This window comes from Rhinopithecus roxellana, chromosome 3 (assembly GCF_007565055.1).
Source record: "Rhinopithecus roxellana isolate Shanxi Qingling chromosome 3, ASM756505v1, whole genome shotgun sequence".
Lineage (NCBI taxonomy): Eukaryota > Metazoa > Chordata > Mammalia > Primates > Cercopithecidae > Rhinopithecus > Rhinopithecus roxellana.
This window is the reverse complement of record NC_044551.1, coordinates 110,437,659-110,461,187: the sequence shown is the minus strand read 5'-3', so window position 1 is coordinate 110,461,187 and position 23,529 is coordinate 110,437,659. Positions and strand designations below refer to the sequence as shown.

Genomic DNA, 23,529 nt, shown 5'->3' with positions numbered 1-23,529 from the left:
TCTTACTAGGTCAGCCTGTATACAACCCTGAAACACAGGGTTGTGCCTGTCCACAGAGTTCAAGTGGAAGTGGAACCACTGGGTTGGAAGCTCTCTGAGTGTGACCCATCTGGCTTTGGGAAGCAGGGGTGGATGGAGTTGCCTGCCCTGTCATCTAGGTGTTTACAGAGAAGCAGGGAGTAATGGCCTTCAGCAAATTCAGGCAGAATTAGGATAGGTGAGCAAGAAGCTCTAGCAGATGTGGCTTGCCTGGCTACCAGCACTAGGAGCAGATGGGGATGCCTCCCTGCCATATGGATGCTCCCTGGGAAAACAGGAGGCTATCACTACTGGCTGAGTTTCCACAGAACCAGGACCAGTGAGCTGGAAGCTCTAGCAGGCATTGCCCACCTAGCTACCAGTGGCAGGAGTGGCTAGAGTGGCCAGCTGAGTTTGTGCTGAAGCAGGACTGCTAGGCTGAAACTGTAGCTGAGCCCCGCTCCATCAATCATTTGATCAATCTTACTGCTCCCAGGGACTGCAGCTGTATCCTCTATTGAGCTATGGTGCCAATGCTGTTCTGCTCTGGGGCCCAAGTCTTGTAGAGGTCCCCTTGTACTCAAGAGTTGCCCCTACAATATGTGCAGGTTGCTCTCTTCCTCAGTCTAGAAGCATGGTGTGAGGGGAGGGGTGTAGGGGGTGCAGGGGGATTCTACCATTCTCAGTCTTGCTCAGGTCCCTGTGGAGAGTGTGAATTCCCTGGGGGCTCTCACTCACTCACCCTTTCCCATGCTGAAGAGGTTCTCCTGGCTCCACTCTGACCCCACATAGGCTGGCAGCCAGCTTTGCTCCTCTCAGCTTCCCCTGCTGCCTTGGCAGCTCCTGGCATGGTTTCTCAGATGGTTGGCCTGCAGGGTCAGTGTTCACGAGCCCTTTGTTTCCTCTCCATGACAGCAGTGCACACGAGCTGCTTCTAGTCTGCCATATTGACCCCTGAAAGTTACTTTGAAAAACGCTGTTTGGCTCACCCTGAGCACATTTGCTGATGCATGAGGAGCTTTGATTTTAAATGACTTATTTTTGCACACATATTTGGTCACAGAGGTGTTTTGTGTTGAGTGTGAATATAGAGAAAAATAGTTTGTGTTTTTCTATTTTATAGAGTTGCAGGACAATTTGGTTTTTAGAAGAAAAATTGGGCATAGCCTTCTGGCTGCTTAATAAACACACAGAGGGTAGTATGCTGAAAATAGTGTAAGGCTAATAGGTTATAATAAAAATAGCAAGCAAGCAGTGTGGTGGGGTTAGTGTAGCATGCAGCTTTTAGAATGTAAAATTTTAATATTATGAGAATACCATTAGCCATGGACAGGCAGGTTCCATAGGTATTTCTTGCATTTCTTAGGCCCCTTCTAGTCTGGAGTCAGAATAAGATTGTCATAAATCAGACATTTCAAATCAGATAGCATGATAGTATTGAGTCAACCTGCTAGCTATTTGTGAAAAAGTAAGTTGGATCATGGCTTTTGCCTTCTATACAAAAAATCAGGTATGTTTAAAAATTAAAATATTAAACTCTAAGATTACAAGAAAAATATGGATATAGGTGAATAATTTTACCATCTTAGTATGAATAAAAGTCTTTATAATATAACACCAAAGGAGGAATCATGAAGCAAAAAATTATAAGTCATTATGTTAAAAGAGAAAAACTTTCATATTGTGAAAAAAAACCCAGAAGCTAGATCAAAAGTAAAATTTAAAAACTGCAAGAACGTATTTAAAATACATGTAATAAATAATTTACATTTCTACAGTAATTCAAAAGGAAGACATATACTCTTGCTATAATTAAAATAATTTTTTTTTACTTGTTAGCCAGATTTTCAAAAATATATAAGCATTTTAATATCTAGCAACAACAAGCATATAAGAAAATGGATTCTCATACAGGATTAGTGGGAGGATAATTGCTACACTTTTTGTGAAGGATGCTTTGGTAATAAGTGCCACAAACCTTCAAAATGGACATGCTCTATGTCCCAGCAATTTCACCTTAAAAAGTGTAAGAAAAATGTAAATCAATGCATGTGCAAAACATTTATTGTGGCATTGTTTATAATAGTGAAAAACTGAAACAATCTAAATGTTTAATCATTGAAGAGTGGATAAATATTTTGATCCATCTGTATAGTAGAATGTCATGCTGCTATTAATAGTCAGAATCTGGATATGTTTTTGTTGACACAGAAAATTATTTATAATATGCAGTTAAGTGAAAACAGAATTTTAAGTCATTACACAACTTGTATAATTTCCTTTTTGAAGACAGCACATTATACAATTTGTTTGTTTATTTATTTATTTATTTATTGAGATGGAGTCTTGCTCTGTTGCCCAGGCTGGAGTGTAATGGCACGATCTCCACTCACCATAACCTCCGCCCTGTGTTCAAGAGATTCTTCTGCCTCTGCCTCCCGAGTAGCTGGGATTACAGGTGTGCACCACCATGGCCGGCTACTTTTTTGTATTTTTTTTTTTTTAGCAGAGATGGGGTTTCACCATGTTGGTGAGGCTGGTCTCAAACTCCTGACCTCAAGATCTGCCCACCTCGGCCTCCCAAAGTGCTGGGATTACAGGGTGAGCCACCTCGCCTGGCCCATACCACTTGTATAATTTTTTTAAATTGTATATATGTGAATATACACATGAGAGAGAGGGAGAAAGAGAAAACCAGAAAGTGGCTAAGATCCTCATTGGGGTTGATTTGGCTTTACTACTGAAGAATGTGGATTAGATCGGGGTTCCCAATCCCCGGGTCATGGACTGGTACCAGTCCATGGCCTGTAAGGAACTAGGTCACAAAGCAAGAGGTGAGCGGCAGGTGAGCATTACCACCTGAGTTCCACCTCCTGTTCGATCAGCAGCCAGCATTAGATTCTCACAGAAGCACAAACACTATTGTGAAATGCCAGGGATCTAGGTCGTGCGCTTCTTACGAGAATCTAACTAATGCCTGATTATCTAAGGTCCATCATCTAAAACCATTCCTCCACCCTAGTCTGTGGAAACATTGTCTTCCATGAAACTGGTCTTTGATGCCAAAAAGATTGGGGACCACTGGATTAGATTCACCACCCCCCGAGGTTTTCTTCTTCATGTTTCTATGCGCCTCTAGACTTCCGTGTACCTGTGTGCCGGTCTTGTTTTACCTTATAAAACCTAGAAGTAAAAACTCACTCCTTTCACAATAAATTCATTCTCAGCAAGCCCTTTGTGAGTTTTTGCTGAACTCACTGAGGGTTTGAGGATCATTCAGGCTTTCACCATCCCAATAGCTGTTCAGCCTTTCTCCTGCCTGATTCTTTGAAAGCTTTGGTGCTAGCCAATGCCTGGCCCTGAAAGGAGTGTAAACAGAATAAGATTTTCTCTTTATCATTAGATTTGTGTATTTATAGCTGTGTAGGCACGTGTGTATGTGTATATATATGTGTGTGTGTGTATATATGTGTGTGTGTATATATATATACACAGAGAGAGAGAGAGGGAGACAGAGAATGTGTGTGTGTATATATGTGTGTGTATATATGTGTGTGTATGTGTATATATATATACACAGAGAGAGAGAGAGAGGGAGAGAGAGAATGTGTGTGTGTATATATGTGTGTGTATATATGTGTGTGTATGTGTATATATATATACACAGAGAGAGAGAGAGAGTGTGTGTGTGTGTGTGTGTGTGATTTCCCCTGGATATTTAAAAATTCAGGAAGCTATTATTCAAAAGTTAACAATGGCTACCTCCACACAGTAAAAGCTCAGGTAACTTTTCTATTCTTATTCACACTTTTCTGAATTTTCTGGAATTTTTACAAGCATGTTCTATTATTATAAGAGAAAAAATTATAAGAGAAGTTTTACAAGCAGGTACTACTATTATAAGAGAAAAAATAAAGCTCAATTTTTTGAAACAAGCCTGGGAAACATAGGGAGACCCCATCTCTAAGAAAAAAAAATTAGTGTGGTAGCACATGCCTGTGGTCCCAGCTACACAAGATGCTGTGGTGGGAGGATCACTTGAACCCAGGACGTCAAGTCTGCAGTGAGCTATGATCACACTACTGCACTCCAGCCTGGGTGAGAGGGAGACCCTGTCTCAATCAATCAATCAATCAACATAGAAGCAAAGTACTGATGATAAAGCAGTATATTTCTGGATCTATCCACACTTGCTCTGCAGAAGCGCAGCCCCTTCAAATTCACCCAAAATAGTTTTTGAAGTTTGTTGTATCCCAGGTGTATGAAACTACCTCTTTTGTCTACTGCCCTGGTCTTCCATTTCCATCCACTCCTGCAGTGATGCCCCCTGCCAGTACCCCAAGGGGCAGCTCTCCTCACATGACCATGGCAAGTGAGGAGTGCTCCTCACTGCTGCTGGTGAGTGCCTGCTAGCACTTCAGGCAAGGGACTGGAGGTCTTACAAACTACCATTCCCACCTGGGCCCAAACTGACCTTCTTCTATTATTTCTCTTTTGCAGCTATCTCAGAGAATTCTGCTACCTTCCAGAGCCAACCGTTTTCCCCTTTCTCTGCCTTTAATAGAAAGGAAAATAAGAAATAAATAGGGCTTAATTTCCCAAACCATTTATGCAGTTTTTCGTCCTTCTCAGGACAAAGAGAATAAAGGGCTCCTGTACTCGTGCCTTCGTGGAAATCTCACTGCAAGGCCCTATCAGGAGGTTTCCCGGAGCAGCTAAGGTAACAGCTAGACCACCCAAGAAGAAATGACAGAACCCTGTCTGACTTCCAATCTGCTTGCTTGATGGAGTAATGGGGGCCTAGACAGAAGCACCCCAAGTAGACTTATGACAACTGTTCTGCCAGCTCTAGTCCATTGGAGAAGATGTGCCAACATACCTTCTCACCATCCCTAGAGCCCAACCTTGCTACGGAAAAGTCAAACCCTTACCGTTGGCCCTACCAAGTATCCCCAGACAGAGAAACACAATGGAAGCCATAAATTGTGGCTTCGTATCATGGCCTCCACATAATTTAACCTCTGGATGGTGAATGAAATCTGGAGCCAAGTCTCAAAGGGTCAGGGTAGCCAATGAGCATAATTCAATATCTGTGTTTCCAAGAGAAAACCACAGAACCTCCATATCCATGGCAAACTGACCAGCCACAGGCTGAATCTGGTGTGCAGTAGTGTTTTGTGTAGGCCATCAACTATTTGCCTACTTGGGTTAAAAATGTTTTATATTAGTTAGCAATATTTAAACATTGGGAGAATTAAAGGGAAATGAAAACATACTTCCCTACAAATACCTGCGCATAAATATTCACAGCAGCATTGTTTATAATTGTCCAAAACTAGAAACAACCCAAATATCCATCAACTGATGAATGATAAACAAATTGTGGTATATTCATCCAATAAAACAATATTCAGCAATAAAAATAAATCAGGCACATAATATAATTGAATCTCAAGGTCATTATGTTGAGTGAAAGAGGCCAGAAAATAAAAGTATACACTGTATGATTCTAGAATATATAATATCCTAGAAAATGAAAACCAGTCTATATTTACAGAAAACAAGGTTGTGGCTTATAGAGATGGGGTAGAGGGAGGGAGGGATGACAGAGAGTCATAAGAAAACTTTTGGGACAATTAAAATGTCCTGTATTTTAATTGTGGTGATGGTTTCATGGATGTATTTCATCAAATCTCAAGTGAAATATATGCATTTATTTTATATCAAGTGTACCTCAATAAAGCAGAAAAATAAAAAATTGGTAATTTTATATACAAATTGAGATCTCTATATTTCTTGAAACTCAAAATGTCTGGCATCATTTAGTCTACATATTTATCAGCCAAAAATACATGAGATAGACAGTAGCTGTCCTTTAGAAGGGGCACACCCTTTCAAGTTTACCAGCATTCATTACATGTTCATTGTCATTTATTTAAGTTACTCATTGAAAACCTAATACATGAATGGCCTCGTTCTAGGTACTGGAGACTAAACATGCAAACACACCTAACTGTCATGGGTTCCATTTGCCTAATTGTCACGGGGTACCATGAAGTTTACATTTTAGTGAGATTGGAGAAAGACAGACATTTAGAGTTAATAAGTTGGTTAAATAGTATATTAGGTAGAGAGAAGTATAAAAAAAATCATACAGCCAGGAAGAAGTATAGACAGTTCCAGAGCTAAAATATTAGCCATGGATCCCAGGAAGTCCTCACTGAAAGGTGACTTTGGGAGGAAACCTGCAGAAGGCGAGGAAGTGAGCTATGCATATAACCCAGGGAAGAGCATTCTAGACAGACATGACAGTTCATCCATGAGAAGATTCTAGGCAAGGGAAGTTGCCCAGGGTCTTCAACCAACAGCAAGGAGGCTAATCTAGCTTGGCACAGAGTAATAAGAGATGAGATCAGAGAAATAACAGGGTAGAGATGGTATGGAGTCTCATAGACTATTGAAGGGAGTTTGTCATTTACTGGACGAAATAGGAAGCCTTTGGAGGGTGTTGTTAATTGTAATCATGCTAGGGTTATTACTTTTCTTATAGTAGAGTTCAAAAGAAAAGAAAACATATTTTTGTAACCAGGTCATTAACCTGGCCCCTGTAGACATCTGAGTTTGTAATTTCTGACATATTTTATCTAAATAACATGATAGAGAACAAAATATCTGATTGGTTCTGTACTGACAGGCAGTCAGTCATGCTGGCTAACTTTCAGAAATATGCCACGTTTGGTGGCCTCCTTTCTCTCAGCTTTCTCTAGGTTGAATCCCCAGATTCAACCAGCTCACTCTCCCACCCCTTATAGCACATGCTTCTTTCCCTCTCCTTGGCATCCCCTGACCCTATCATCACCTGAAGTCTTCCCCACCACGTAGGAGGCTCCCATCTAAAAATACATTCTAAGTCCTCAACCTGAAACTAATTTACCTCCGGGTCTACACTACTGATAACAAGATATATGATCCCTTGCAAAGGAACTTGTAACACCCTGAAATTACTCAGAAATCACACCTCACAGGCGAACTCTGTAAGTGGGCTCCTGTAGGAAAGCGGCCTGTTGCATGGCAAGAAAAATGCCATCTTGAAGTGAAACCGTCATTGATTCCTGCATATCCAGGCATTCCCACAGCAAGGTCAAGAAACAATGCCTCTGTCATAGACAACTCTTCATAAAGATGCTTCTCTAACTTCCCCAGTGGTCATGAGTGTCATAAAAGGGTCTAAGACATGACCAGCAGCGCATGTCTTATCAAAAAAAAAAAAAAAAAAAAAAAAAAAAAAAAAAAGCTTGCTACAGAAAGGATATTTTCTGGAGTATCAAGTGTGGGGATCCATCATCTTGTGGCTGCCCAAAGCATCGCTTCTGTTTGCTAAGTCCCTAATAAATGTTTCTTTCTGGGAAACTGAATTTGTCAGCCTCTTTGGCCTGTCAGCTTTCTTGGCCTTTGGGGGGTAGATCTGTATATACCTACTCTCCCAGAACATTTGGTGAGTCAGTCAGGAGCTAAGAGGCCAAGAAATGGGAAAGGGGAATGAAGCATCTGTAGGGAAATCCCAGGCTGGCCAGTCACGTCTACGTGGGATGGCGTGGCACGTCTGTTAGATGCATTTGGATTTCTGGGTGATTATGGAGACACCCTGAACATGCTGGTTGGCCTAGAGTGGTTATTAACTGAACGGCATATGGTGCAGTGAAGTAAGGAAGGGCAGTGGATCACCACTGCAGTGGGCTGGCTGCTTTGGTAGGCCATTTGTTTTTCAACACAGGTTCAGCTAGCAATAGAAATGAAAAGCAAATGGCGAGAGGAGGAACTGCACCAACCTGTAGAACATGTGCTTTTTCATTTATCTGATTGTGTCCAATGTAGCTGCATGTTTTACCAACAAAAAACAAAAAACAAAAAACCTGCTAGAGAAAGAATATTTCTGGAGGGTAGGTGTGGGAATCTATGGTCTCTCAGCTGCCCCAGGCAGTGCTTCTGTTCAGAGGTTCCTATCAAATGTTTCTTTCTGAGAAACTAGACGTATCCGCCTTTTTCTCCGGCTTCCCAGCTTCCTTAGCCTTTGAGGGGGAGATTTGCATATATCTACTCACTGCAGAACAGCCCCATACATGAAATGAAATTTGACATTAGAGGAAGAAGTTTCATTTATAAGCCCAAAGCAAACAATTAGGAAACAATTTATGTTCACTCAGGAGGTTAGGGACTAGGAACTTAGCTTGAAGAGTTACATACGACAGGGCTAAAGAAGGAAAATTGGCCAAAATAATCTGACAGAATGCAATTTCAACAAAGGCAAATTAAACCAAGGTAAGTCAATCCATGTACATTTGTGTCTAAATTAATATCCCTAGTCACCAATAACAACTTAAACTTAGGGAAATAGTTGATGAAACCAGCTGACACAGAGAGCCACGTGTCAATCTTGATTATAGAACCTTCTGGGGATCATGGTTATTTCAAAATATTTGGACACTGAGGGCACATCAAAAGGGCTAGAAGATCACAGCTGGAAGAGAAAGCAGGTGTGTCTCTCTCTTCCCTTCTCTAGATATAGCCAAATCTCTTGACATCATACATAAAACAAACATAAGAATACTCGGAAAGGTGGAGACAAAAAGCTCAGTTAGGGACTTTGAAACCTTAAAAACAGCATGCAACTGAGGTCTCCAGATTTCCTCTTTCCTTATATATTTTATACTGGATTCTAGAGAAGCCTGTAACCCAAAATACCAACATACACTGATTAAAGAAAAAAAAGCCCCAAGAAAACCAAGAAAGGGTCAAAGGGTCAGCCTAGTGAAAAAGAAAAAAAACATCTAATTAATTTAATTTTTTTAAAAATAATTTCAACTTTTATTTTAGATTCAAGGAAAAAGTGTGTAGGCTTGTTACCTGGGTATATTATATGATGCTGAGGTTTGGAGTATGAGCGACCCTGTCACCCAGACACTGATCATAGTACCCAATAGCTTTCCAACCCTTGCCCTCCCCCTTCCCTTGCCCCTCTAGTGGTCTCTAGTGTCTACTGTTTCCATCTTTATGTCCATGAGTATCCATTGTTTAGCTCCCACTTATAAGTGAAAAGATGTGGTATTTGTTTTTCTGTTTCTGTATTAATTAGCTTATGATATGGTTAGGATCTATGTCCCCACCCAAATCTCATGTTGAATTATAATCCCCATAATCCCCATATGTTGAGGGTGGAATAGGTAGAGATAATTGAATCATGGGAGCAGTTTCCCCTATGCTGTTCTTATAATAACGAGTGAGTTTTTGTGAGATCTAATGGTTTCATAAGGGGCTTCCCCTACTTCACTTGGCACTCACTCCATCCTGCCACCCTGTGAAGAAGGTGCCTGCTTTTCCTTTGCCTTCTGCCATGATCATAAGTTTCCCGAGGCCTCCCCAGCAATGCGGAACTGTGAGCTAATTAAACTTCTTTCCTTTATAAATTACCAGTCCCAGGTATTTCTTCATAGCAGCATAAGAATGGACTAATACAGCTTAGGATAATGGCCTCCAGCTGCATCCGTGTTGCTGCAAAGGACATGATTTTGCTCCTTTCTATGGCTACATAGTATCCTATGGTACATATACACCACATTTTCTTTATGCAGTCCACCATTGACGGGCACCTAGGTTGATTCTATGTCTTTGCTATTATGAATACTGCTGCAATGTACAAACAAGTACATGTGTCTTCTGGGTAGAATAATTTATTTTCTTTTGAATATATACCCAATAATGAGATTGCTGGGTCAAGTAGTAGTTCTAAGTTCCTTGACAAATCTCCAAACTGCAGGAATAAAATTTTTGACAATAACCACCCAACTCCAACCAGACATTGGGAGGAAAACTGTAGCCCTGCCCTGATCCCATCAGCAAAGGCCAAGTGGGAAGGCTATGCTTCCACCCTTACCCAGATGTAATGAGGTGGTCTCTTTCCTCCTGAGAGTGCCAATGAAAGCTGCACTGGGAACCTAAACCTCTACCCCCATGTGGCAGTTATGGGGCAGCACTTTCCTTTCCATGCTGATGTGGTTTCAGATGAGGCTTGCTGAAACAGAAGATTTAAATAAGATCCAGAATCTTCTGATTTAATGCCCCAAATGTCCAGAATATTAAAATTTACTCATCATGCGAAAACCCAAAAAACTCAATGTGAATAAGAAAAGACAATAATCAGATACTGTCTTAGTCTACCTTGTGCTGCTATAGCTGACCACAGACTGGGTAATTTATAATAAACAGAAATTTATTGACTCACGGTTCCAGAGGCAGGGAAATCCAAGATCAAGGGGCCAGCATCTGGTGAGGGCTTTCTTGCTATGTCATCCCATGGTAGAAGAGCAAAGAGAGAAAAAGAGAGGGAGAGTAAGAAAGGAGAGGGGCAGAAAGAGATGGCTGAACTTGTTCTTTAATTAAAAAAAACAAACCCACTCCCATAATAATGAACCCACTGCAGTGATGACAGTATTAATCCATTCATGAGGGCCCTCATGGCCTAATCACCTCTTAAAAGATTTCACCTCCTGGGCCAGATGCGGTGGCTTGCACCTGTAATCTCAGCATTTTGGGAGGCCAAGGTGGGTGGATCACAAGGTCAGGAGATTGAGACTATCTTGGCTAACACAGGTGAAACCTTGTCTCTACTAAAAACACAAAAAAATTATCCAGGCCTGGTGGCAGGCGCCTATAGTGCCAGCTACTCAGAAGGCTGAGGCAGGAGAATGGCGTGAACCCAGGAGGTGGGGCTTGCAGTGAGCCAAGATCGCACCACTGCCCTCCAGTCTGGGCAGCAGAGCGAGACTCTGTCTCAAAAAAACATTTTTTTTTTACCTCCTGTGTTAGTCTATTTTCCCCTCTGCTGTGAAGGGGGAACTGCTATGAAGAACTATCTGAGATTGTGAAATTTATTTTAAAAAAGAGGTTTAATTGACTCACAGTTCCACATGGCTGGGGAGGCCTCAGGAAACTCACAATCATGGCAGAAGGCAAAAAGGAAATAAGGCATGTCTTACATGGCATTAGGAGAAAGAGAGAAAGAGAAAGGAACTGCCACACACTTTTAAAAGATCAGATCTTAAGAGAAATGCTTCACTATCACAAGAATAACATGGGGAAACCCACCCCCATGATCCAGTCACCTCCCATCAGGGCCTTCCCTCTACAAGTGGGCACGACAATTCAAGATGAGATTTGGGTGGAGACACAGAGCCAAACCATATCATTCTGTCCCTGCCTCCTCCCAAATTTCATGTCCTTCTCACATTTCAAAACACAATCATGCCTTCCCAACAGTCCCCTAAAGTCTTAATTCATTCCAGGATTAACCCAAAAGTCCAAAGTTTTATCTGAGATAAGGCAAGTCCCTTCCATCTAGGAGCCTGTAAAATCAAAGCAAGTTAGTTACTTCCAAGACACAATGGAGATACAGGCATTGGGTAAATGTTCCCATTCCAAATGGGAGAAATTTGCCAACACAAAGGGACTACAGTCCTCATGCAAATCTGAAACCCATCAGGACAGCCATTATATCTTAAAGGTCTGAAATAATCTCCTTTGACTCCATGCCTCACATCCAGGGCATGCTTATGCAAGGGGTGAGCTCCTAAGGCCTTAGACAGATTCACCCCTGTGGTTCTTCAGGGTAAAGCCACCACAGCTGCTTTCACAGGCTGGTGTTAAATGCCTGAAGCTTTTCCAGGTGCACAGTGCAAGCCGTCAATGGATCTACCATTCTGGGGCTGGAGGTTGGTGACCCTCTTTTCACAGCTCCACTAGTCAGTGCCCCCGTGTGGACTCTATATGGGGGCTCCAACCCAACATTTCCCCTCAGCATTGCCTTAGTAGAGGTTCTCCATGAGAGCTCAACTCCTGCAGCAGACTTCTGCCTGGACATCCAGGCATCTCCATACATCCTCTGAAATCTAGGTAGAGGTTTCCAAACCTCAACTCTTGGCTTCTGTGTACCCTCAGGTACAACACCACATGGAAGCCACCAAGGGTTGGGGCTTGCACCCTCTACAGTCATGGCCCAAGCTACATCTTGGCCCCTTTTAGCCATGGCTGGAGCTGGAGTGTCTGGGACACATGGCATTATGTCCCAGGGTTGCATAGAGCAGCAGGACCTTGAGCATGGCCATGAAACCATTTTTTCTCTCCTAGGCCTCCAGATCTTTGATAGGAGGGGTTGCTGTTAAGATCTCTGAAATGCCCTGGAGACTTTTCCCCCATTGTCTTGGCTATTAACGTTCAGTTTCATTTTAGTTATGCAAATTTCTGCAACCAAAAGTTTACATTTCTCCCCAGAAAATGGTTTTTTCTGTTCTACCACATGATCAGGCTACAAATTTTCCAAACTTTTGTGCTCTGCTTCCCTTTTAAACATAAGTTCCAATTTCTGACTATCTCCTTGTGAATGCATATGACTCTATGCTTTTAGAAACAGCCAGGTCACATCTTGAATGCTTTGCTGCTAAGAAACTTCTTCTGTCAGATACCCTAAATCATCTCTCTCAAGTTCAAAGTTCCATAGATCTCTAGGGCATGGGGCAAAATGTTGCCACTCTCTTTGCTAAAGCACAGCAAAGAGTGACATTTACTCCAGCTCCCCATAAGTTCCTCATCTCCATCTAAGACCACCTCAGCCTGGATTTCATTGCCCATATCACTAAAACCATTTTGGTCAAAACCATTCAACAAGTTTCTACAAAGTTCCAAACTTTCCTACATCCTTCTGTCTTCTGAACCCTCCAAACTATTCCAACCTCTGCCCATTACCCCGTTCCAAATTCAAAAGTCACTTCCACATTTTCAGTTCTCTTTGTAGCCCTACCCCACTCCAAATACCAATTTTCTGTATTAGTCTATTTTTACACTGCTATAAAGAACTACCTGCAGCTGGGGATGGTCATTCATGCCTATAATCTCAGCACTTTGGGAGGCTGAGGTGGGCAGATCACTTGAAGTCAGGAGTTCAAGACCAGCCTGGCCAACATGGTGAAATCCCATCTCTACTAAAAATACAAAAAATTAGCTGGGCATGGTGGCACATGTCTGTAGTCCCAGCTACTTGGGAGGCTGAGGTGGGAGGATCACTTGTACCTAGGAGGCAGAAGTTGCAGTGAGCTGAGATCATGCCACTGCACTCTAGCCTGGGTGACGAGTGAGACTCCACCTCAAAAAAAAAAAAAACAAAAAAAAAAACAAAAAACAAAAAACTACCTGAGACTGAGACTGGTTAATTTATAAAGAAAAGAGATTTAATTGGCTCACAGTTCTGCATGGCTGGAGAGGACTCAGGAAACTTACAATCATGGCAAAAGGCAAAGGGAAAGCTAGGCACATCTTATATGGCAACAAAAGAGAGACAGAGAGGAACTAACACACACTTTTAAACCATCAGGTCTTGTGAGAAGTCACTCACTATCATGAGAACAGCATGGGAAAAACTACCCCCATGATTCAATGACCTCCATCAGGTCCCTCCTTCAACACATGGGAATTACAATTCAAGATGGGATTTGGGTAGGGACACAAAGCCAAACCATATAACTTCACAACACTGCGACATTGAGGAATCTAGTCCCAACACATGAACTTTAGGGGACAAATTCAAACCCTAGCAGATGACAACACAAAGATGACATGAATACTGTTTGAATCATCTGACAAGAGTTTAAAAACAGCTAGTATAAAATGGCTTTAGCAAAATTTACAAATACACTTGAAACAAATGAAAAAAAAAAAAACAGAAAATCTCAGCAAAAAAAAAAAAAAAAAAAAAGAACCAAATGGAAATTTTAAAACTGATAAATGCAATAATATAAATTAAAATTTTAATGGATGGGCTCAATGGCCTAATGAAGAAGAAAGATGAAAGAATCCATGAACTTGAAGATAGAGCAACAGAAATTATCTAATGTGAACTACAGACAGAATATAGGCTGAACAAAAATCAACAGAGCCTAAATTTCCAATGGACCCATAACAAAAGATCTAACTCCATGTCATTGGAGTCCTAGAAGGAGAGGAGAAATCATGAGAATAAAAAAGCACTCAAAAAATAATGGCTGCAAAATATCCCAATTTGGCAAGAAGTATAAACCTACAAAGTCAAGAAGCTGCAAGATTCAAAATAGGATAAACCTAAATGAAAGCCCCACCAAGACACATCATAATCAAACTTCTAAAAATCAAAGACAAAGAAAACCTGTTCAGAGAGGCTCCAGGGTTGCCACACAGTTAGACAACATTTATAAACAGGAAAAAATAATTGATATACAGAAAACAGAAGTGATGTACAGAAACAGCTGGACTGGTTAAAGGTGGGCATTTACCTTATTTGAAACTGGTTTGAACAGCTGACTGCCTTTAATTGGCTGAAGTTAAGCTGCTGTGATTGGTTGAGCCTCAGCTCTTTGTTAAAGTGGTTTACAGTCTGTTTATACATCAAGCTGGGTTACAGTTTATTATGCACTAGAAGGCTTTGGGCAGTACTTAAAACATAAGGAGACAGCTATAGGTCAAACTTAATTTAACAGTATGTTTCTCAATGTACATAAAGGAAGTATTTAAGACAATTATATTATAAATGGGAGTGGGGAAAGGAGACTTAAGTGGGGTTAAGTGTTCTATACTTCACTTGAGCTGGTAAATCTTAACATCAATAGACTGTGATAATTTATGTAGGTATAATATAATAACTTGAACAACCTTTAAAAAAGACTATATAGAGAAACAGCTCAAAAATCCCAGATAAATAAATATGAACTTTCAAAAAATGTTCTTGTAACCTACAGGAAATTGGGGAAAGAAAAGAAAAATTAAAAACATAAGAAAAAAGAATATACATAAATCAAAATGGCAGACTTGGGTCCTAATATATGGACAGTTTTTTAAATGATTATGGATGGGGTGGATGCCGTCACACATTTCTCAGAATACTGCTGTTTTGTGCTGTAAGCCTTCACTTTTAAAAATGGAGGGCTGCATTCCAGATACACCCAGAATGTTTCAAGTTACATTTTCCCCCATGATTTTCCATTCCTTTGACTCATCAGATGCTTAAAAATGTTCAAAGCCACAGACCTCAGAAACTACAGCAATAATCAGCCAAGTAGTATTTACAATTAAACTAACACTATGACATTATATTCAGCAACTTCTCCAAACCAAGGCTTTCCAAACATTTCTGAATTAAATTAAGTTATTTTTCCTATCCTACCTGTTTCTATTAACCAACTGTGAAGACAATGTTATAATGTTACCAAGAGGAGGTTCTCCAGCTTACTGTATGATAATGATAAACATTGTGGTTAGGAATGGAATAAAAGAACTTGAAATAAGTCTATTTGTGGTTTAAAAGCATCTCTCTTTTCTCCTTATGTCAGCCTTGAGGTTTGTAAGCTAATTCTTGGAGACTTGGCTTCCTTTTACATAGAAGAGAATTATATCTATTTTGAGGATTAAACAAATTTAATAAATGTGAATGTGTTTGGCATAGGTCAAGGTAAACAGTAGGTACTTAATATTAGTTTTCCTCCTTCCATCTCAGATTTCTATTAGGCAAGCAAATCTGGAAATCTTTAGAATAAAGCTCAGCTGTACATTTTCATGTTTTCTTTTTAATTTTTGGTGAACCTGAGTATAATCCTGATATATAGATCACTTAGAGAAGAAAGTAGTACAGTTTTTAATCCTGCTGATACTATCACTCATTTGTAGGGTGACCATTTAATCTATTATCCAATTTGCAACACCTTTGAGAATGAAAGCAGAAACTATCACTATATTACTCCAGGACATTATGACTTCCATGGAAAAATCAGGATGCAGAGTCACAGACAGGAAATCAGCTGTCATCCAAAAGCCAAATCACAAAGGCATCAGAGCAGCCAAAATAAAGATTCCCAAATTCATTTGAGGTTATACATTATATTCATGGGAAAACTCCAGTAACTCTCAGAAGAGCCAATTTACTCTTACTTATACCAAATTTATCAATATTGCTTTTCTAGTTTTTAATTCACAAGGATATTGACAATAACAAGACACTATAACCATGAATAGAAGACAGAGGATCCCCAAAAGTATAGCATTTTAGGAGCTGTAGCAAACAGTTACAGAGCTCAATAGCAGGAAATAGCTGTGTCATAGAACAGTACCAACTATCATGTTCATTAGGTTGATCCCAGATCATTAGAGAAAGTTTCATTCATGTTCAGGTATCATTTAAAGCCCTCACGAAGTGTGAACGCCATTTCTATCCAAACTGATTTTTAAAATTTTGTTTTGTTTTTCAAAGGATAAATGTTTCAGTATTTGAAACTCAGCCAATCAGAAAACGTAATGGTGGCCTTAGCTTGAACCCAGGCTAGGCCTGGCCTAGGATTCACAGCTATGTAATCACAAGAAAGCCCACGGAGAGGGACTTCAGGGCTCCTTGAGAAGGACGTCCTCTAAAGAAAAGGAAAGACTTACAAGAGAAGATATGATATGGTCTAGCTCTGTGTCCCCACCCAAATCTCATGTTAAATTGTAATCCTAATTGTAATCCTCATATGCTGGGGAAGATACCTTGTGTGAGGTGATGAGATCATGGGGCAGTTCCCCCCTGCTGTTCTTGTGACAGTTAGTGAGTTCCCAGGTATCTGATGGTTTTATAAGGGGCTTTTCCCACTTTGCTCAGCACTTCTCTCTCCTGCCACAATGTGAAGGATGTGTTTGCTTCCCCTTCTGTCATGATTGTAAGTTTCCTGAGGCCTCCCAGCCATGCGGAACTTTGAGTCAATTAAACCTCTGTTCTTTATAAATTACCCATGCTTGGTCACTTCTTTCAGCATATATAAGGTGATAGGAGAATAGACACTGAATGAGAGAAGGGCATTTCTGAGAAATTATGGTTCTTACTTCTACCTGGTCCATTTCCTCCCTCTCCTCCTGTACTCTTCTACACCACCTCCATCTGCAGTCTGTGCAAGAGGCTTGGAGAGGGTAGCCCCCAAAATATGTACACTTGATAATAACTGAAAATACTGTGTGTGACCCACATATGAGACAGCCCAGGGACTTGGAAAGGTCTCAAAATCCCACAATAGAGAAGACAGATGACAGCCAGTAAATCCATGTGCTACTTTCATGATGGCCCCAGGCTGATGGGGCCTGAGACCCCAGATCTGAGACTTATTTGAAGATCTGGATAGCTAAGATTTTTGCTGCGCATTGTTGAGCAGATCCTACTTCCCTTATTATCTATACGGATAACTCTTGAAGATTTTACACACAATTTTTTTCTGATTATAAAAAGAATATATCTATAATTACCAATGTAAAGGTAATATCCAGTATTGTGAAGAAAAGAGGAAACATATAAATATATGTTATATATTATATAAACATATATTAATATGCATACATTTATATCTATACATAGACATATACATACATAGATTTATAGCTACATAGATATATAGAATATATGTTCCCTTCAGGAATGTGGGAGAATGTAGGAGAATAAAGGTAGATCAAATAGCTGAAAGAAACAAAAATCTGAGAAACTTGTTAGTGTTTTGAATATATAAGTGTACATTTTTTTGTACATGTACTTGTGTGACTGTGTGTATGTATTTGAAATTTTTGCATCCTGCTATGGGGGAAGTTATTTGGTGAATGACATCTTTGGAGCCCAAAAAATTTAAAAATTAGCTGGGGTGGTGAAGCATGCCTGTGCTCCCAGTTACTCTGGAAGCTAAGGTGGAAGTATTGTTTGAGCCCAGGAAGTTAAGGCTACAGTGAGCCGTGATCACACTGCTGCACTCCAGCCTGGGTAACAGAGCAAGGAAAAAAAAATAAAAGAAACAGATGTAACATCTAAATATTACCTTCATGATTGATAAAACTGATACTGGAGAAGGAAGTTTGTATCTGTGGCCAAGCAAGCTGCCTGATATTGGAACCAGAATTAGAGATTCCACTCCCAGCAGTGCTTGTCAAGGCCACCATCTCCATGTACAGGAGGAAGACACATATCCTTTGTAGGGCAGTTCACTGTCAGAAGGAAAGAAAAGTGAATAGTTTACACTTTGTATGCCCATTTTTCTCCTCCAAACTCATGGGTTTATAAGTAAAGGGATGGAGACAGTGTTATGTAATCAATGTCCTTCACATGGAAAGAAATGTCAGGAGAGTTTCCTAAACATGTTGTCTAGTCGTGTTTTTTATTAACCATTAACCCTGGGGTGCAGCTGCTCTATTGGGGAAAAAATATCAGCAGGTTGTCAGTATAGGTCCATGCTCCTACCTCACGGGTGCTTCTGTAATACCAACGACTTCCCCTTTGAATATCATCCTGGAACCACCAGAGAGAAGTTTTGGTTTTGCCCCCAGTAGAGTCTCAAATGCATCGGAACAGTACAGTAGGTAAATTAAGTCCAAAGCCACTTTGTACCCAGTTTCAAAAGTTGACTGCCTATTCTGTTTCTCATCACAAATCCTGAGCAGCCTCATGCACCAGCATAGTCTATTAGAGGTTCAACATTAAGATAGTCCAACAAAAAATGGTCAGCAAGCATAGCAATATGGATATAAACTCTCTTCCATCCAGCGTTCACAAGAGTTGTTTGAGGCCAGGAGTCCGAGACCAGACTGGGAAATACAAGAAGATCCCGCCTCTACAAACAATTTTAAAAAAATTACCAGGTATGGGCAGCCGCTGCCATGCCACTATCGCTCTCCAACACCTCTCGCTCGCCGAGCTCCAGCCTAAGGAGAAGGGGGGTAAGTAATGAGATCTGTATACCACGGCGCTTACAAAGCAGACTGCCCGCAAATCGACCGGTGGTGAAGCACCCAGAAAGTGACTGGCTACAAAAGCCACCCGCAAGAGTGTACCCTCTCCTGGAGGGGTGAAGAAGCTTCATCCTTACAGGCCTGGTTCTGTGGAACTCTGGTAAATTAGACATTATCAGAAGTCCACTGAACTTCCGATTCACAAACTTCCTTTCCAGCATCTTGTGGAGAAATTGCTCAGGACTTTAAAACAGATCTGGGCTCCAGAGCGCAGCTATTGGTGCTTTGCAGGAGGCAAATGAGGCCTATCTGGTTGGCCTTTCTGAAGACACCAACCTGTGTGCTATCCATGCCAAATGTGTAACAATTATGCCAAAAGACATCCAGGTAGCACATTGCGTAAGTGGAGAATGTGCTCAAGAATCCACTATGATGCGAAACAGGCCATTCTCCAAAAAAAAAAAAAAAAAAAAAAACAAAACTCTTCTTCCTGTTATTGGTAGTTCTTGTGAATTTTTAATATAAATGCGGGGACATAAAGCATTAATACAAGTCAAAATGTTTCAGTGAACAAGTTTCAGTGGTTCAACTTTGTAATAATTATAAATAAACCTGTTAATTTTTTTTCTGGAAAAAAATTACCAGGTGTGGTGGTACATGCCTGTAGGACTGCTTGAGCCCAGAAGTTTGAAATCACAGTGAGCAATGACCACATCACTGCACCCCAACCTGGCAACAGAGCAATCATCTATCTCAAGAGAAATAAAGAGTTCACAAGAGCAACTAAGACTGCTTACAAGTTGACTCTAAAATCATGATTGTCCAGTGGAATTAAAAGTCCAGAATCAGTTTCCCTTGTCATTCAGTGTGAATGTCCAAAGACATACCAATTCAAAATTGACCCCTCAATCTCTTATCTTGTTCAGTTTTCAGAGAGAGATTCTCCATCTTGGATACTGTGATTCTTTCAGCAGCCATAGCTTAAGCTGTTCCATACCAGAATTAGTGTGGTTCTTAAGATGTAGTATTACTTGATGCTAAATCTTACATGAGCCACCCTTGGAAAAAGTTCAGAGTTAATTAGTAGTACTATAAGAGTATAATAGCACTGGTCCCACGTTTACCAAATTTAGAAAACTACTCCATCCCCAGTCCTCAGGGCAGTTATCCCAGAACAAAATTATATTCCCCCAACTCAGTACTTAGTCTAAACCAAAGACAGTTGGCAAAGACCGCAGCAGAGATTCAGCAGCATTGAGAGGAAGAAGATACCTTCTTGGTTTGAGCTGCATCAGTATGCCAGAGTTTATGCCACTTGTCCATAGGCCATGATCTGGGAGCTTAACAATAACTGGGAAAAAGCTCTTGGCAAGAGTTTATTTTTGGAACCATGAATTTTCCAGATGGGGAGAGAAATACTCTTAGAAAAGAGCATTTAAGATACTGCTGCTTTGAGCAAAGTCCAGAGGACTGACCTAAGGGCATTCCCAGTCTTATTTGAGGTGCCTTTCTTTCCCATCCAGTATATTCAAAACTTCCTAAGTTGTTCTTTGTCCTTTGAATCCTGTGTTTCTAGTGTTCAAAGATATTTTTAAAAGAAGCAAAATCATGAGAGTCATATAGATAGAAAATGAACACATGTTCAAGGTATTATTTAACTCACGAATTACGTGGAGAAACCAGGCAACTGGTTCAAAGGAGAAGTCATAGAAGTACAAATTTTTACAGACTAAGAAACATTGATATGAATGCTCATTTGGATGCAAAACAGGCTTCTGCATGGGCATGGGGTGGTGAGAGGGTGAGGGAGTATTTTTCCTCCACCAGAAAAAATTTCACTTCAAAAACATTTCAAAATACAAAGAAAGTAATTATTTTGATTGGTATCAGTTATTTTCCTACTTAGAAAATAGCTCCCACAGAATAGAAATTTGATAACCATGAAGGGTGTATTGTGCTAGTCTAGATGTGACATAGTTTCATAGTTTTCCATTGGAGCACATGTCTTCCTTCACTAGCAACCCAATATTGAAATGAACGTAGGCACCGCCAAGTTACAAGTATTCATATTCTTTTCTGATCTGGATTTTTCTGTCTTTGCTCATAGAGGCTGTTTCTACAACCTCTTACTGCCAGGTCAATAGTCCTAAGAACTCTGCATTCTAATCTGGGACATCTTGAGATCACATAAGGAGGAGTGATCCTTGAATCTGTGTACAAATCCTGTGAATTTAAGGTTAGTTCCTTCAGAGCTCACTCTTTGGTCCTGGATGCAGAATGAAATTAGAGCAGCTCATCTAGTGCTCCTTCCCAGGGTCTGGCACTCTTAACTGAAACTTATGCAACACACACACACACATACCCCCTTCAGCTGCATAGCATTTTAAAAGCAGCAAAAGTGTGCTGCTTTAAAAGTATGTCCAAAGACTTTCCCCCACTCCCTTAAAAATGGACTACTGCCTTAGTTTTTTCAGTATTAAGCCCTTGGAGGCCCACTAGAATCTGTCTAGAAGCCCAGGAGGCCAGGGCATGTATGCCTGTGTAATCCAAGGACAAGCAGCAGCCAGCTCAGCAAAGCCCCTACTGAGGGACAATAGCTTTGAGGACAAGAAGGCCAGTATCTGCTTGCTCGCCCGCCCCCTCATGGCTATCTTCTGAAGGCAACTGTGGACCCCATGCATTTGTCAGATCTGCCTTCATAAAGATAGCTATTGACCTGTGGATAAGGCTTTCATAAACAGCAGTAATCAGCAAGTTCAAAATACCACATAGCCCAAGGGATAGAGCCTCTGACCTAGGCTGCAACAGTGCAACGCTAACTGCACAGCTGTTCAGACTGACTGCATCAAACCGCCAAAGTCACCAAAACAATAAAAAGGGCTGTCCATTAAGCATGTCACACCATGAGCTGTGATATATCCCAATTAGAAAGCAGTTAAAAATGAAAGAGAAAAATGTGAGTCTTAGAATCAATTAAGTATAGCAGTAATAGTAACAATAGCCAAAATAGTGGATGTAGTTACTATGTGTCAGGCACTGTTTAAACCTTTACTTGTATTGCCTCATTTAATTCTAACAACAGCTTTATGAAAGCAGGCATTATTAATAGAATCCTCATCTAATAGAAAAAACATGGGAGATTAGAAATTAGTCCAGGGCCACCTGGGTATTAGATAGTGGAGCCAGTTAGTCTGAGTATGAATGTCTACACTTACATTCTTGTAGCTCATTTGCAAAGTATAGAAATAGAGAGAGAAGCAGGAGGAAAAGCCATTTGTCATCTTATCACTGAAAGACAACATCAAAACTTTGACACTGTTCCTCCCAGTAAAAAAAAAAAAAAAAAAAAAAAAAAAAAAAAAAAAAAAAAAAAAAAATTCTTTATTATTTTAATTTTTTATGTATTTATTTATTTATTTATTTTTTGAGATGGAGTTTCCCTCTTGTTGCCCAAGCTGGAGTGCAATGGTGCGATCTCAGCTCACTGCAACCTCTGCCTCCTGGGTTCAAGTAATCCTCCTGGCTCTGCCTCCTAACTGGGACTACAAACACACTGTACCACACTCAGCTAATATTTTATATAATTTTTGTAGAGACAGGGTTTCACTATGTTGCCCAGGCTGGTCTCAAACTCCTGAACTCAAGCGATCCTCCCACATTGGCTTTCCAAAGTGTTGGGATTACAGGCATCAACCACCACACCCAGCCTTGATCTACTTTTTGTTGCAACCATTCTATACCCCAAAAGGGATGCACTATTCCTGGAGGTACTACAATACTAGGTCAACAGGTGGAGTGGGGCAAGTTCCTAGTCCATCTCCTAACTCCAAAAATCCATTCAATATATTATCCTCCCATAGAGGATGTATCAGATACTAAACTGATATAAATAGATACTACACTTGCTCTTACCCAGAAGGCTGAGAAGTGGTAAAAATAAATTTTCTGAGACTTTTAATAATCAATGTTTTTGAAGTGATTGTTTTTATAGGAACCAAATGGAACTATTAATAATTATCACCCCATCCAACACTCCAGAACAGCCCTACAATGGGTCCTTTGAACTCCAAGATTGTTGGGAATCCCATCCAGTTCTTTCCTTGTTTGTCTCTTTATGGGGTTAATCCAAGCCTTCCCATGGTTTGCAACATTTCCACATGCTGCTAAAGAAGGCCATGCAGTAGTAGTGTGTTTCTTGTGTGCCTGTCTTAGACTCTGAGCACTGTAACATGATCCCACTGAATTCTTGCAGTAAATGATCCCAGACCCCTTGAGACACCATATGGCAAGCAACCAGATATCACAAAAGTATGACTTGTATTTCTGGGCAAGCAGCAGTCTCAGAGGACTAAGCTTTTCCTAGGCCTTGAAACCCTTGCAGCTGCCAGTAGCTGGATGAAATGCACTCTGCAGGTGGAAGAGTGGTCATCAGCCCACCCCAGAGAGAGCCTGACACTTGAGAATACAAGTGGGGCTTAAAGCATGTGCAAAACAAAGTTGAAGGCCTTGTCTGTACTTATGACACCAGTTCTTCACACACTCAGCAAACCCAGACAAATGGAATGCAGATAACTACATACTGCATGAACAAATTAAAAGAAATACACTGTGATTTTTTTTCCCTTTAAATCCATACAGAAAGAAATAGGTGTGCAGGGCATAGTGGCTCATGCCTATAATCCCAGCACTTTGGGAGGCCAAGGTGGG

General features: G+C 40.6%; 1 non-coding gene across 1 annotated transcript; it reads right to left on the bottom strand.

The window, feature by feature from the left end:
* Positions 1 to 22,567: 22,567 nt before the first annotated feature.
* LOC115896744 lies at positions 22,568 to 22,754 on the bottom strand. The gene has a single exon (XR_004056637.1). It is a non-coding gene; the product is annotated as a U2 spliceosomal RNA (small nuclear RNA).
* Between the last annotated feature and the right edge of the window lie 775 nt (positions 22,755 to 23,529).